A 16,077-nucleotide genomic window follows, 5' to 3' on the forward strand; every position below is an offset into this window, starting at 1 on the left:
AGCCATTACTTACCTATGTACAGTACAAGTCAAATTACAGCCAACAAAACTTGTATAATTAGAACTTATTTCATGTATAATCAGGTGGTAGCAACCATTATAATTTTGAATAGTAAATATTGAATAGTTTGTGAATAACCCAACATTATAAAGTGCATGCAAATAGCAGTTTGCACAGATAATGCAAATAATATGCAGTATAGCTTACATGATTAAAATGGAAAACTTTAAACATACAGATTTCATTTTTGTGTGGTGTGGTTCAGAAGATGCAAGGGAAACATGATATAACCTATCACAAAAAGGTGTTTTCAGTGTACAGAGGTGTCTTGAATGTACTTATGTAAATATGGCAGGGTTTGAAGTAGGCAGCTCTGAAGTGGCACGATGACACAGAAAGAGAAGTGTGAGCAAGAACTCTGGTAGTGCGAGACTGAAGTACAAGTGCAGAAGCAATATTAAAACACAAGCATAGTGATTAATTATACTAATGAAATATTAGTCTGCTTTTTCCTAACTTTAAATATCTAAGCATCTACAACATTAGAGGTGCTGCTGAGCAGTGCACATTTCTTTACTTCTTATCGTCACTCTGAAAATCATAGTTGGAGATCTTTTCTCATTATCACTTCTGCTGGCTTATTGTCCATTACAGCCGTATTTTGTTGTCACATTTGATAAGAGGCCAAATTATACATTATAGACAAACTACTGTATTTAAAGGTAACAGGAAATTAATGGTTTGGAATGGAATGGAAATTATTACATTTGATGAGCTTATTGGAGCATGACATCTCTGGCACACAGTCATTATAGCGAAAATAATCAGATTTCAGCTGCCGGTCTGCAGTTCACACCTGATCACAGGGAGAGCAGGAACTCCATGTTTTTATGTACCTTTGATGTACCTAACCTTCAGATGTTGAAATGTTACACTATACACTCTTAAAAATAAATGTTATTTATTAGCATTGATGGTTTCATGAAGAACCTTTAAAATCCATGGAATCTTTCCACTGCACAAAAAGTTCCTTGTAGTGGAAAAAGGTTTAGATTATAAAAGCACTCCTTGCACTAAAAAAAAAAACCTTCTAAGACCTAACCAATGAAAGGTTCTCTGGGGAACCAAAAAAAAAAATAGTTCTTCTGTTGCATCGCTACAAAAACCCATTTTGGAACCTTTATTTTTATGAGTGTTACATTTTATATGGTCTGCAACCATCTTACATTTGGGACATCTGAATGTAGTTTAAATATAGTAAAGCCCTGATTGGTGTGAATGTGTTATTACTGACATGGCTAATAGTTGTCATACATTTTCTCAATATTTTAAAAAGTAATGAGACTCCAAAGTTGAAGTTAGGGAATGTGTCAAATCAGTTATGTGCCATGACTCTAATTACATTTGCCCCTCTCTTTCCCTTTTCCATTTTCTTTCTGTCTGTGACTGCAGGAAAGCGGTGAAGGCCACTCTAGTGCTTCTGCCTTTACTTGGTATCACATACATGCTGTTCTTTGTGAACCCAGGCGAGGATGACATATCTCAAATTGTGTTTATATATTTCAACTCATTTCTACAGTCCTTTCAGGTAAGTGATACATTATGTCTGCACAGAGATCTTCATGCCTCTCTTGTTCTCTCTATCACATTTCTAGAACTACAGTTCAGAGAAAATGTTAGTGAAAAAAAGAGTTAATGTGATCCCTTGCTTTAAATTTAAGTACATTGTAGCTGACCAAAACTGAAGCCATTTTTCCAGAACTCTTCTTTCAGTCTGTGTTACCAACATGAATCTTGGTCAGTTAATCACATGCCTCACTGTAAACTATTACTATTAAGAAAGCATTATAGAATAACAATAAAACTTATTTTCACTTTATTGAATGTAGTAAAGCATATTGTGAAACAGGAATGAATTAGAAATGTTGCCAGCATTTTTTCAGTATTTTTGCCTATAGCAAGTGTCTTGTGAAAAAACAAACAATCAAAAAACACAACATTGAAATTGCAGTTAGCTATGATTGGAATGGTTAATATTACATTTTTAAATGCTCTGCTAAGATATATAGGCTAACATAATTACTGAATGCACATAATTAAAAAAAAAAAGAGATACATGCTGTGACGTGACATGACATTCAGCCAAGTATGGTGACCCATACTCAGAATTCGTGCTCTGCATTTAACCCATCCGAAGTGCACAGACACAGAGCAGTGAACACACACACACTGTGAACACACACCCGGAGCAGTGGGCAGCCATTTTATGCTGCGGCGCCCGGGGAGCAGTTGGGGGTTCGATGCCTTGCTCAAGGGCACCTAAGTCGTGGTATTGAAGGTGGAGAGAGAACTATACATGCACTCCCCCCACCCAAGTTTCCTGTCGGCCCGAGACTCAAACTCACAACCCTTCGATTGGGAGCCCGACTCTCTAACCATTAGGCCACGACTTCCCTAATATAAAAAGTGCAAATATACAATACCATTCCAAAGTTTAGGAGAGGTGAAATATATGTAATGGTTTTTAAAAGTCTTTTTAAAAAAAGTAATATTGTAAAACATTATTACTATTTATATTATTAATGTTTATTTATTTATTTAAAAACATAAAATAAGTAAAAATAAAAATAGGTAGGCTATATACTGTGATGGAAATGCAAAATTTTTAACATCATTACTAGTCTTTGGCAGAGGTGTCAAGTAATGAAGTACAAATACTTCGTTACCTTACTTAAGTAGAAATTTTGGGTATCTATACTTTACTGGAGTAATTATTTTTCAGCCGACTTTTTACTTCTACTCCTTACATTTTCACGCAATTATCTGTACTTTCTACTCCTTACATTTTAAAAATAGCCTCGTTACTCCTATTTCATTTCGTTTTGTTTTCATTCAAAAAAATAAAATAAAAACCTATCCAGATAAATCGCGCCATCCGGATGAAGTGAATTTGATTGTGGTTGGATGAGAAACATTCCGACACCCTATTGGTTTGTACGTGATCCATCGCACCTGCACATGACACAAATCACATCACACTCCAGCATGGACATAGCCAGTGTTGGGTTCGTTTATCAAAAAATATATTTCTTAAAAGATATTATTTCTTACTACTGGCTGATTTATCAAATGGGTGCTTTCTCTTCTTCCTCCGATAATTAAGCTACTGTAGGTAGTTCGGTAGCGAGACGTTTGAATAAATTAGCGTTTGCGATTGACAACGCAATTGACAATGTTGTGAATCCAACTTTATAACTCGTTATCCCCTCGTTCAACTTTTTAAAAACATATCTCGAGAATTTATGGTGGGTTTTTCCCCATCCCACTGCCTCTCATGTTTTTAAATAAATAATGTATTGTGTGATTGGTATTTCCGCGCTTTGTATTAAACTATGCATGCATACATGATGCTGTTTTGTTTATAGTTGTTTAAGCAACTTAATTATAATTGGTTTATAAACATTATTTTAAATATTATTCACTTAACAGTCATGTATTCTAATGCTTGAATAAACGTACATTAGTAATATTTTGCTCGATGCGCCCTCTTGTGACCTCAGGAGAAAAGCCAAAAGCTTCTCTTCACCCTAACTGAAATTATGCATTTTAAATTTTAATATAATTCGAATTTTGATAATACATAAGTAAAATAAAATCGAATTTGGTTTTTCAGCCATTTTGACAGCCCTATAGCAGACGTATGTAGCGAATACAGGAAGGTATCAATTAAGAAGGTATCAGGATTATGAGTTATTTTTCATTTTTATTTTTTGATTAATCACTTGGTTTAATCATTCATTTTGACAGCACTAATGTTTATTGTATATATAGACACCCATACAAGGGTAATTGTTACTAAGCCTGCCCTGGGTACACCAGTTTTCTTGTCCATTGGCCTCGCAGATTCCTGCAGCTAAGCTTGGATGTACATTTACATTCCATTAAAGGTTATTGATGACATGCCTCTGAAGTTTGACTTTTTGCACCATTACAATACTTATAGGCAACTAGTCATCATATCTCTAGTTCTTTAATGTATTTGCATTGTACTAAAGTGCGTTCATTTTCAATGGGCATATATGCAGCTGAAACAGGTAGCCTAGTGCATCCCAAATTTTTAGAAAAAAATGTTTTTTTTGAGGTTGGGTGGGGTAGTGGCGCGACCTAAGCTTTTGTTATTTATGGCATTTTTTTTCCTTACATTACTTTTACTTTTATACTTTAAGTAGTTTTTTTTCCTTACATTACTTTTACTTTTATTGTTTAAGTAGTTTGAGTTGATACTTCAACTTCTACAAAAGTCTTTTTAAACCCTAGTATCTATACTTCTACTTGAGTAATGAATGTGAATACTTTTGACACCACTGGTCTTTGGTGTCACATGATCCTTCAGAAATCATTCTAATATGCTGATTTAGCGCCTATTAGATGCCTATTACACTTTTTCACAAATTTTAAACAATAAAATTGGATCTTGAAACGCAGTTACCAAATCAATTTACTGAATTTGCAAGATTTCTGATTTACACTGAGGTCTTAATTCTATATCACAGGCTTTGCAAAACACTACACACAGTTCACTACATTAGACCCATAGATTCAAAATCAAATCTCAAATTCAAATCAGATTCAAAATTAAAATCTCTTTAATATGTTTTGTTCAGAAAACACAATTAAAGTTAAAAGTGGCAACGTTTCGGTCAAAGACCTTCATCAGGCAAACACACATACATGCAAAGGCAACAGCTCAGTAAGTACTCAGACTCAAACAGATTTCCAGTTGATTACACCTGTTAGCAATCAAAGTCATTCAGAGCAGCTATAGTATATCACAATTAAAACAATATGACCACATTGAGGCAAAAATTTTCATACAAACACAGTATCAAAAAATCCCCAAACCATAATATGGTATACATAGTAATCACAATGCTATTACACTTACATTAGCCAAACAAATTAACAAAAGCCATACAAAATTATACAAGTAAAATGTGACCAAAGCAAATTTTAAAAGGCACTGTATGCTGGAAAATAAAACCTCTACAAAAAAACCTTGTAGCATGACAAATCCAGGCTTAACATTGCTTCGAAATTGTCATTGCAAGCCTTACACCTCCATGTAGAGTAGTATTACTCTATTTGATTGAGGAAAGGGGAATATGGTGTAAAATCGAGATTCATGAACTGTGGATGAGCCTGAAACTATTTTCGAAAAACCTCTGCATTGTGGAAACTGACATTGTGCCATGCAATGACATAACCAGTATATATGTCCTGACAGGCCTGGTCAAGTTCATTTAGAAATGTTATAGAGTTGTATGATCTATGAACTGGTCTACAGCCTGCCACAGCACCTTCGCATATAGCCACACACAGGCACTTGGATGCTTGCCCGTTGGCCAATTAAGTTATGCCCACAGCGTGGTTTCTGGCAGATGGAAATTGTTAATTTACTCACTCTCAGGCCATCTAAGATGTAGGTGACTTTTTTCCTCATTAGAACAGTATGGTCCTTTGTGATTCATAAAATGCAAGCCAGCAGCTGCATGTTTTTGAGGATAAAAACAGCATATCATAACTCCTTCCAGGACAGCCAGAAACCTAGGAGTTGTGATGGATCATCAGTTAAGCTTCACAGACCATATTGCTACAACGACCCGGTCCTGAAGATTTGCCCTATACAACATTAGGAAGATTAGACCCTTCCTGTCAGAGCAAGCCACCCAACTTCTTGTCCAAGCTCTTGTTCTCTCCAGACTGGACTGTTGTAACGCTCTCCTAGCGGGCCTTCCTGCATGTACTATCAAGCCTCTACAACTGATCCAGAATGCAGCAGCGAGGGTTGTCTTCAATGAGTCAAAAACAGCTCACGTTACTCCTCTCCTCTTCAGGTTACACTGGCTACCAGTAGCCGCTCGCATCAAATTCAAGGTACTGATGCTTGCCTACAAGACGACCACTGGCACGGCACCAGTATATCTACACTCACTAGCTCAGACCTATGCGCCCTCCAGAAGCTTGCATTCTGCAAATGTACGGCGCCTTGTGGCGCCATCCCAAAGAGGTTCAAAATCACTCTCACACACCTTTTCCTGGACTGTGCCCGGCTGGAGGAATGACCTCCCAATCTCAATTCGAACATCCGAGTCAAGGATAAGGATAAGGATAAACTTAATTTGTCCCCGAAGGGAAATTTGTCTTGGGCAAAGTTCTGAACAGACAATAATAATAATAATAATAAAATAAAATACAACAATGTATAAGTCTAATATATAAAATACATATAGTGCAAAACACAAGGTTCTAATATATTATATGAGCATTATTTTTGGTAGAATTCAGCATTTTTATTGAGGCAGGAACAAATGAAAGCTTCAGTCTATTAGTTTTACACATTGGCATTCTTAGTCTCTTTCATTCTTACTCATTTTCAAAAAAACATCTAAAGACTCATCTTTTTCACCAGCACTTGACCAACTATACTAGCACTTACATTTTCTTTTCTCTTTTTGTCTATCCTATTCTTGTGAAAGACAAAAAAAAAAAAAACCTTGCTATGAGTTCTGTGCTAGACTAACTGAGACTTGTCATGGCACTGGTATACTGTTGTTGTTCTCTCGTTGGTCTGATTGCTTCTATTGTTCTCATTTGTAAGTCGCTTTGGATAAAAGAGTCTGCTAAATGATTAAATGTAAATGTAAATGTAAATATCAAGGTTCACAAAATTAATACCCGTGGCTCATGATGATACATTGAGGTCTTATGAAGTGAAATGATCACTCTGTGTAAGAAACTGAACATTATTTACAGCATTTTTACCTGTAATCCAGAGCCTCAGACAAACGGTCTGGAGCGATGTCTGGTTCACAGACAAATCATTCTTTTGAACCAGTTCTTTTTGGTGAACTAGTTGAATCATTTCATTAAATTGGACTGAAGCCTCTGAAACTGGTTATGGCTCAAGCAGCACGAATCTACAAGATCTCTGTATCTCCAGCTGAGGAAACAGTTTGACTAATGAGCTTCTGATATACACATGCATGAACTGAACACTTGAATAAAGGGGCGAAATCAAAGTTTTCATGATTTCTCATTGTTTATGTAAGAATGTGAGCTAACAAGGACTAGTTTATTCACTTTATATGCTTTAGACATGCAAACCATTCGTCTTTCACATCATTATTGGATGCTTTAATAATATCATTGCATATATGTGACATCATTGTGTGAACATTGTTTGAAAGAACAAGTTCGCAGAAAATAATCGGATTTCCCCATTTGCCTGAAGCTCTGGATTATAGTAAATAATGTTGTAAATAATGTTCAGTTTCTTGCACACAGTTGTTTCACTCAAGCTTGCTTTTTCTCAAAAGGCACCAGATAAATTTGCTCACATTGACAAAGGCACTCACATGACTCCAATTCTGTGGACCCTTCCTCGGCTGCCTATTAAATTCAGAATTGATTTTAAAATTATTTTATTTGTATATAAATCTTTACATGAACTAGTCCCTATTTATTTATCTTAATTGCTGTACTCATATACTCCATCCAGACACTTAAGATCCAGTAATCAGAATCTTCTTCTAGTCCCACAATCCAGACTCAAATGTAGAGGGGATCGAGCTTTCTCAGTGGTTGGGCCATGGCTGCGGAATAGCCTCCCTTTTGAGAATAAACTTGCCCCTTCTCTGTCCACTTTTAAATCTCTCGTAAAAACATATCAGTTTTGTTTGACTTACAAATAATTTTCTATTAAGGTTATTGTTTAATCTTTTATGGTTTTATACTTAGTTTCTCTTGTGTTATTAATATATTTACTTATTTTATTATAAGGGAGAGACCCTGTTCAATTCTGTAGTTGTGCTGATTTTTATATTCTTTTGAATCTCTGTACGGCACTTTGGTGAGCCGTGTGGCTTTTTTATATGTTCTATATAAAAATTGAAATTGAATTGAAAAATTTAATTTGTTAAATAGAAACCTGGGGCCACATTTAAAACATTACATTACCCTTCGGGAACTCACGCTATGTTGGAGAAAGCTTTGGGAATGCCCCTGTGTGTCCATGCTCTAAATCACATGTGAAATCAGTCCAACGGAATGGCAAAACGTCACGGGTGGGGAAACGTAGAGACCAGAGAGATTAAAAGCACATCCGAAACAAGCAATCTTCTGTGTTTTCAGCAAGTGCTCTGTGTGAAATGTGTCAGTCTTATTTTCTGTTCTTTGTAAAACAGTTCACAATCACCTCTATATGGCAAGCTAAACATACAGCACTTTAGACTGAGTGTTTTTCTCTATCCGCACTAATGGCTCATTTTCACTAAGCGGTACGGTTCGGTACAGTACAGTGCGGAGCGCAATAATTTCCGTTTCCACTGTCAGAAGTTGTGAATGGTACCAAAATAGCGAACCGTACCGTACCACTTTTTTGGTACCCTTCAGTTGGGGTACCTAGCACGGCAAAGGGTACCAAAAGGGTGGAGCTTAACTCACCGCAGAACATTGATCAGTTGACTAGAATCATCACTTTTGCATGATACAAAGGGATAAAGCATCCTTTCACTCGCTCTGCTGTCAGTGTTGGGCTTATTTACATCAGAGTGTGCAAACACAAAAAAAATATAACTCTGTATTTTATCATTTTATATTTTCACACAGACAATAGCCATTTATCAAAATGCATTCTTGTCTGTTTTGGGTTGGCTATATTTAACAGGCATTCGTCTATTATTTGTTCTTGGTCATATCATTTTGGCTGAGCACAAAGTTATGTTTAACTTCATATATTTGAACTTTACCGTACAGCGCTGACTTTGTAGCTTACGTTTGACTGAACTGTTTGCTTTTGTCTTTATTTCCTCTGATATAAGCCTCTTATACTTTGTACTTATATTTTAATAATGCCTATTATTGTTCATTAAAACTGACATTTAACAAAAAGAGGCAGAGTTGTGCTTATTGTCGCGGTTCATCGTCGATCACAACTTTCCGGCATGCACCACGCCTACCAATTAAGGGTACTATTGGCAGTGGAAACGCAAGCCTGATCAGGGTTACATGTACCGAATCATACTGTACTGAACTGTACTGTACAGTACCGCTCAGTGGAAACGAGCCATCAACATTATGGGTGTGAATGCACAGGATCGTTGTGTTGTTTATTTGGGAGCTGTTTGGGACACTTCAAGGAGTGTGTCCATGTTTGCGGTCTTTGTGGTCCCTATCCTGCTGTTGCTGAGGCATGGCTGCAATTGCGATCGCGGGGACTGCATATGAATCTAGCGCTCTCTATCGGGGTTCGGAAGCCCCCTTTGAGTGAGAGCTCTATGCTGCAGCTATCTTCCTCCGAGGAGGCTGATGTTGTTAGGTATATTGTAGATGAGATTGAGGACTCGCCATCTCAATCTTTTGCATGTGAAAAGCATACTGCATATTAGATTGCTCATTTCTCCCTGCCCTCATTTATAACCCTTCTCCTTTTTGGACCTATGTTATATATCAGAGTAGAGATGGCAAGGCTTGATATTAACTTAGGTAAAGATAAAAAAGACTAGTTTGCTTTGGTTTACCCAGCTATATCTCTGAAAATCAGACACAAGCTCTATGCTTATAATGTATTCACCAACCCAAAATTTCAAACGTTTACATTATACAAAAAATAAACAAAACAAAATAATAAACAAGGTAAAAAAACAAGAAAACATCAGTTACATCAGTCGTCAGACAAAAAATGGTAAGCGTTTGGGGATCTGGACTGGAAAAGTGAACGATTAAACTTAGCTGATGGTGAATCCGACAAAGCTTGGTAATGGATGAAATGTCCTTGCAAAAGTCCACCCTTTTAATTTGATAGTCCCTATGTTGCAGATAGGAAACAGATTCCTCCCGTCTTCCACAAGTGCAATTCAAACCCTCTAGTGCTCACGTTAAATGTCCAGGCGTCATAATCCCAACTCCCAACCATAAAGCAGAAAGTTAGCTGAAGCAAGTACTTTCACCCATGTAAGAAAGCACAGGAATAAAAAGGTCCATCTAAAACAGACGACACATTCACAATTAGCATGAGTAGCCCAATGCACAACACACTCCATATAATAGTTATACATTACCTACATGTACACTCTGGTTTTAGTAATATTTGTAAAAAAAAAACATACTACTTACTGATTGACCAAAAAGGAAGCACATTCCTCAATCATAGGACCTAATAAAGTCAAACGGAATAGCCCAAGAAAGCCATTGCTTCCTCTATCTACATGCTTGCCTACTTCCTCAGGTATAGTACCTGGCTAAATACTCATCCATAAAGATGATTAGCGCCCCCTAATGGTGTGGAAAAATATAACCGCCAAGGTAACAACGTTAAAGCTGTTACATACCCCGCCGCTCAGAGGAAAATTTGTCATAACCATGGCAAATTTTAAGATTCTGTACATGATAGGTGTCACATTTATCAGGGTCTGAGATAAAAACAACTGCATAGTAGTACAGGTCCCAACTTTTTCTTAACCCTGGCCGGACCTTTCCACTTGGCAGATAATTTAGCCATTACCCCTTCCTCAGCTCTGGATAGGGGATGAGCCCGTACCCAAACCACATCTCCTTCCTTGAAATGAGCTGTTTTTCGACGCTGGTCATAGTATTTCTTCTGTTTTGCCTGAGCTCGTTCCACGTTACACTTGACAATGTTAAGAAGTTCACTTTGCTTGTCAAGTGTGGAATAGGCAGGATGACTAGGATCTGGCGGTCTCTGGAACGCACGCTCCATTGGGCCTTTAAGTCTCCTTCCTAGGGCTATTTCCGCAGGAGTGAATCCAGTGCTTTCATGAAAGGCAGAATTGAGGGCAAACCTGAATTCAGGAATCCATCTGTCCCATAATTTGTGATGGTCACCAACATATGAGGCAATCATTGTCTTCAGATTTCTGTTAACCCGCTCAGTAAGGTTAGTCTGGGGATGGTAAGCGGTTGTTAGTTTTTGAACAACGCCCCACTGTTTACACACAAAACTGAGAAGTTGAGAAGTAAACTGTGTTCCCCGATCAGACACTAGGTATGCTGGTGTGCCCCATCGAGTAAAAATCTCTTCCACCAAAATTCTTGCAATCTGCGGAGTTTTTCGCTGATCTAAGTGGGAACATCTCCACCCACTTAGAACAGTAATCTACAATGACCATAAGATACTCATTTTGCTTGCTGCTTTTAGGAAAAGGACCCATTAGGTCAATACCTAGCATGAAACCAGGTTCAACTACAGGTGTAGATTGTAGCTGACCCGAGAGCTTAGAGGGCGTTGGTTTGTATCGTTGACATACCTGGCATTCTTTGCAATAATTCCACACATCTCTCCTTATGGTTGGCCAGTAAACTGTTTCCAAAAGCCGGAGAAGAGTTTTGAGCTTTCCAAGATGTCCACTAAGCGGATTATCATGAGCATACTGGATAAAAGCCCGACGATGTATTGGTGGGATGATGAGTTGAAGCTTCTGCCTATTCTGTCCATCAGGAATACTTCTGAAAAGAAATCCATTTTCAATTGTATGATGTACCCTAGAAGTATCAGAAGGCTGGGACTGGTCACGGATGGCAGAAACTAGGTCTTGTATGTCTTGATCATTATTTTGGGCAACAGCAATCTGAGTTAGATCGACTGGCATGCTGGCAGATAGAGGTACTTGATTTAGGGCAATGAGATTAGTTGAGTTGTCAACGTTTGGGATTCTAGAAAGCACATCTGGCACTATGTTACACTGGCCCTTTCTGTACTTGACAACAAAGTGGGAACCCTTGGAGCCGTATGGTCCACCTGACCAGACGTGATGATGGCTTGGGATGGTTAAAAGCCCACGTCAAAGCTGCATGATCAGTTATAATTTCAAATAGGCTTCCCTCTAAATAGGGTCGCCACTTTTCAACAGCCCACACCACTGCCAAGCACTCTTTTTCTGATACTGAGTAGGCGTTTTTCTGCCCCTCTCAATAACCGTGATGCATAGGCAATGACACGCTCAATTCCCTCTACTTCCTGGGTAAGTACAGCTCCTAACCCTACTTCACTCGCATCCGTCTGGACTCTAAAAGATTTCTCGAGATCAGGAGCTGCCAGAATGGGTGCTTTGGTTAAATCCATCTTGAGTAGATCCAACGATTGCTGACACTGCTCTGACCAAATCCAGGTTGTATTTTTTTTGTTTTAGTGCATGAAGAGGTGCTGCTTTTTCTGAGAAGTTGGGAATGAATCTATGATACCAACCAGCTAATCCCAAGAATCTTTGTACTTCTTTCAGGGATTGAGGCATGGGAAACAATCGAATAGCTGAGACTTTGTCCGGATCAGTTCTTATTCCGTCTCCTGAAACCAGGTGACCGAGAAACTTAAGAGATTTCTGAATAAAATTGCATTTTTTCATATTGAGGGTGAGACCAGCTTTGGATAGGCAATGGAATACCTGTTGGATGTGCTTGAAGTGCTCTTGTTCGTCCTTGGAGTAGATCACCACATCGTCAATGTATATCATACAGCATTTCCCTTTCAGATCTCTAAGCACATGCTCCATTAATCTTTGGAAAGATGCTGCCGCATTTTTTCAGGCCGAAAGGTAAACGCCGGAATTCATATAACCCTGATGAAGTCACAAAGGCTGTTTTATGAATGCTGTCAGGATCCATGTCTAGTTGCCAATACCCACTCTTCAGATCAAGGGTACTGAACACGGAGGCACCATGCATAGACTCCAAAATGTCTTGAATCTGTGGCATTGGGTACGCATCCAAAGGTGTCTTGGCATTAAGACCCCGATAGTCCACACAAAAACGTGTCCCACCATCTTTCTTTGGTACCACAACTACCGGTGAAGCCCAAGCTGAGGTAGATGGACGTATGATATGTTTATCTAACATCTCTTTTACCTGTTCATCAATGAAAGCTTGCTCCTCCTTTGACACTCGATAAGCTCTTTTCCTTACAGGCACCTCATCAGTGGTAAGGATTCGATGTTTAACCAATGCTGTATGACCGATGTCATGAGGTACAAACTGTAGGCCAACCCAACATCAGACCTTCCAACTGAATCTGCCCCTGTATGCTAGTGTCGGCTTGGGCAGTCAGACTATGGATAGCCTGAAGATCCTCTTCATTGCGTGATGGTAAAGACAGGGCAAGGTAGAAATGGACAGTATGTGTCGTCGGGGTGGTATCCTGCCAGATAAAGGGATGGATAACCCCCTCATCTCCGTCTGTGGGTAAGGTATACTGAACAAGCTGAAAATCTATCACCATTTCTCACTTCAACAAAAAGTCCATTCCCAATATAACAGGTACTGCCAGGTCAGAATCGTTCATTATGTAGAATTCAATCTCCACTGGAACATCATGCAGTTTTGTTATCCAGAGTACCTTCCCTATTGCAGCTTGATGATGGCCGTTGGCCAGAAGAAACGTTTGCCCTCCGCTTGATAACAAAACTTTCTCCTAACACAACCGATTCCACAGGGACTTTTGCATTAAAGATAAAGTACTACCAGTATCAACGAGTGCATCTATCCGTTTACCTTGAATGTTAAGCGGAATGGTGAGATTTCTGGGATTAGGCTGCAAATCCTCTTTAAAGTTTTGCACCACTCTAGTATAGGATGGAGTGTTTTTTCTTTGTAATTCCTGACTCACAACATTTTTCTTCCGCTGCTCATCAGCGTTCATCATGCTCCAGTACTTCTTTGACTCACCAATGTCTCTTTCAACTTGCATTCCAACCCGAACCAGCTCGTGGACTGACTGCAGATTCCCTCTTAAAAGACTGGCAAGCCAAGGGTTGCAGTTCCTCAATATGGCCTGAATCATCTCCTTTTCAGCCATTCCCTTTTTCCACCTTAAACACAAGGCACGGTAATGGAAAGCATAGTCTCTAAAACTTTCATTCACCCCTTGCCTCCTTTCCATGAGCTTTCTCATGGCCACTACTTCATAATCTTCATTTAGGAAGGCTTGAAGAAAAGCCTCTTTAAACTGCTGCCAATCATGGACTCTTTTCTTCTCCGCAGACCACCAATCTTTGGGTGTGTGACTCAAAACAGCCGTAAGGGAAGCTATTGTTTCTTCATCTGTTAATGGTCGGACAGCAAAATACTCCTCACAGCGTTCAATGAAGGCAAGTGGGTCTTCATCGGAGTGATTGCTGAATTTAGGGAATTCAAGCTTAACAGGTGGATTAAACTGGCTTCCTGACATACTGTCAGCAGTACAATAGGTATGAGAATGAATGTCTTTGGCAGATTTGTGTATAACAGGTCTACTCATGGATTGATGAGGGGGTTGAACTTGTTGGGTGGTATATCTGTAGTTTACGATTTATCTGCTTGTCTCGCCTTTTTAGACAATCCACCACTAGATTTACCCAGATCTTGCACAAGCATCTCTAGGTATTTTTTCACCCTTCCACATTCACGATCAACATGATATGACACTTTTTCTTCAGTGGATCTAAACCGCTCCTCACATTCCTGTATGGACATTTGTTCTCTCACCTGTTGTTGAAGGTTACTGACATTTTTTTCCCAAAGCATCAAGGCGGTTACTAAGCTCCTTAATTATGGTTGATTTGGACTCTGATTCTGTAGTCTCAGGATCTTCATAGACCTCTGGGGGTGGAGGAGGTGGTAGTTGAAAAACTTCATCAGGATCTTCCCCACCAGCTCCATCTTCCTCATCTGAAATATATAAATCGCTAAAAGTATGGATCAGCTCCTTTAATGGCTCTCGATGTGCTCTAAACGATGATGCTGAAAAGTCTGGGTCAGGTACAGGAACATCCCCTTCGAAAGCCTGTAAGGGAAACAGGTCAATTTAGCTCAAAGGGAATCATTTAAGATTTTAAAGGGAATTTGAACAGAATCACTGTTTCACGGCTGATCAAAGAAACGGCCAGCGATTCACTGAACGAGCCGTTTAACATCAAATCTGCGCTGGATATTAATATCCAAAGTATAGTGAAAACACTATTAATTAGCACAGTAACAAGATCGGCAGTTTAAGACATTAACTTGTGAGCACAAAACACAAGATTCTTCTCTTTTCAATATAAATAAGGCTTTATTAGATAAATCTAAGACATATAAACTAATCTAACACATAAGCACACGCACTCACACAAGTTGCAGGAGGATAGAACGTTAGGAAAGAGTGAGTTTAAGAGAATGAGAATGTGAAATCCCAAGTTTACAGCAATACGTGAAATTGCATAGACATGATGAACAACCATTAATCACTTAATTAACCCTCGCACTGAGTTCCTCAATGAGGTTAAAATTATATTAGATAACACCAGTACAGATGTGAGTCTGGAGGTTTGAAGTTAAAATTATATTAGATAACATCCCTTTGTTGTCGCTGAAAAGGGGGTTTCCCGAAGTTGCTGATTGGCTGGAAGTTCAGTAGTCGTTGAAGTGACGTCTTGGGAAGCCCGTGGTTGGGCGTAGGCTGAAGATGCGGAGCTGTGGGCTGGCTGAAGTTTCAGACGGGCACTCGAGGTCAGACTCGGAGACACGGCGTTACAAAACTTAACTCAGAACACGAAACTCTCAAACGGAAAAGAAAAGAAATAAAGTTTGACGAGACTAGGTGGTGTTTCTTCTCATCGTGGCTAAGTAGCAGCAGGCGTGCAGGCCGAAGCACGCTGGAACGGCGCTCGAAGAACGCTAAAAGTGATGACAAGGAATGACTAAAAGCTAAAGCTAAAAGCAAAGCTAAAAGCCCGGCATGACTGATAGCAAAAGCTTGACAAAAGCTAAAAGCTAAAAGCATGACTAAAAGCTTAAACTACAAGCAAAGCTAAAAGCATAATTTGATGGTGTCCTGAGTATTTAAACTGGCATCATTGGCCACACCTCAAATGTTGTCTTGACCAATTAGATACTGTCATTTCTCAGGGTGTTGCATTGTCTGTCCCACCCATTCATAAATCATATGTTATCTTATCAAGCTCGTGGTCCGAATTTTTCCCGCTCTTGCAGGGTATAATTTGGACATGATTCCTATAACAAGAATATGATACATTTGACAAATAACTGAT

General features: G+C 38.9%; 1 pseudogene; it reads left to right on the plus strand.

Annotated features, from left to right (window-relative positions):
- Window positions 1-16,077, plus strand: part of LOC122137321 — a 113,921-nt pseudogene that overhangs the window by 73,599 nt on the left and 24,245 nt on the right.

The sequence above is a fragment of the Cyprinus carpio genome, chromosome B5 (assembly GCF_018340385.1).
Source record: "Cyprinus carpio isolate SPL01 chromosome B5, ASM1834038v1, whole genome shotgun sequence".
Classification (NCBI taxonomy): Eukaryota; Metazoa; Chordata; class Actinopteri; order Cypriniformes; family Cyprinidae; genus Cyprinus; species Cyprinus carpio.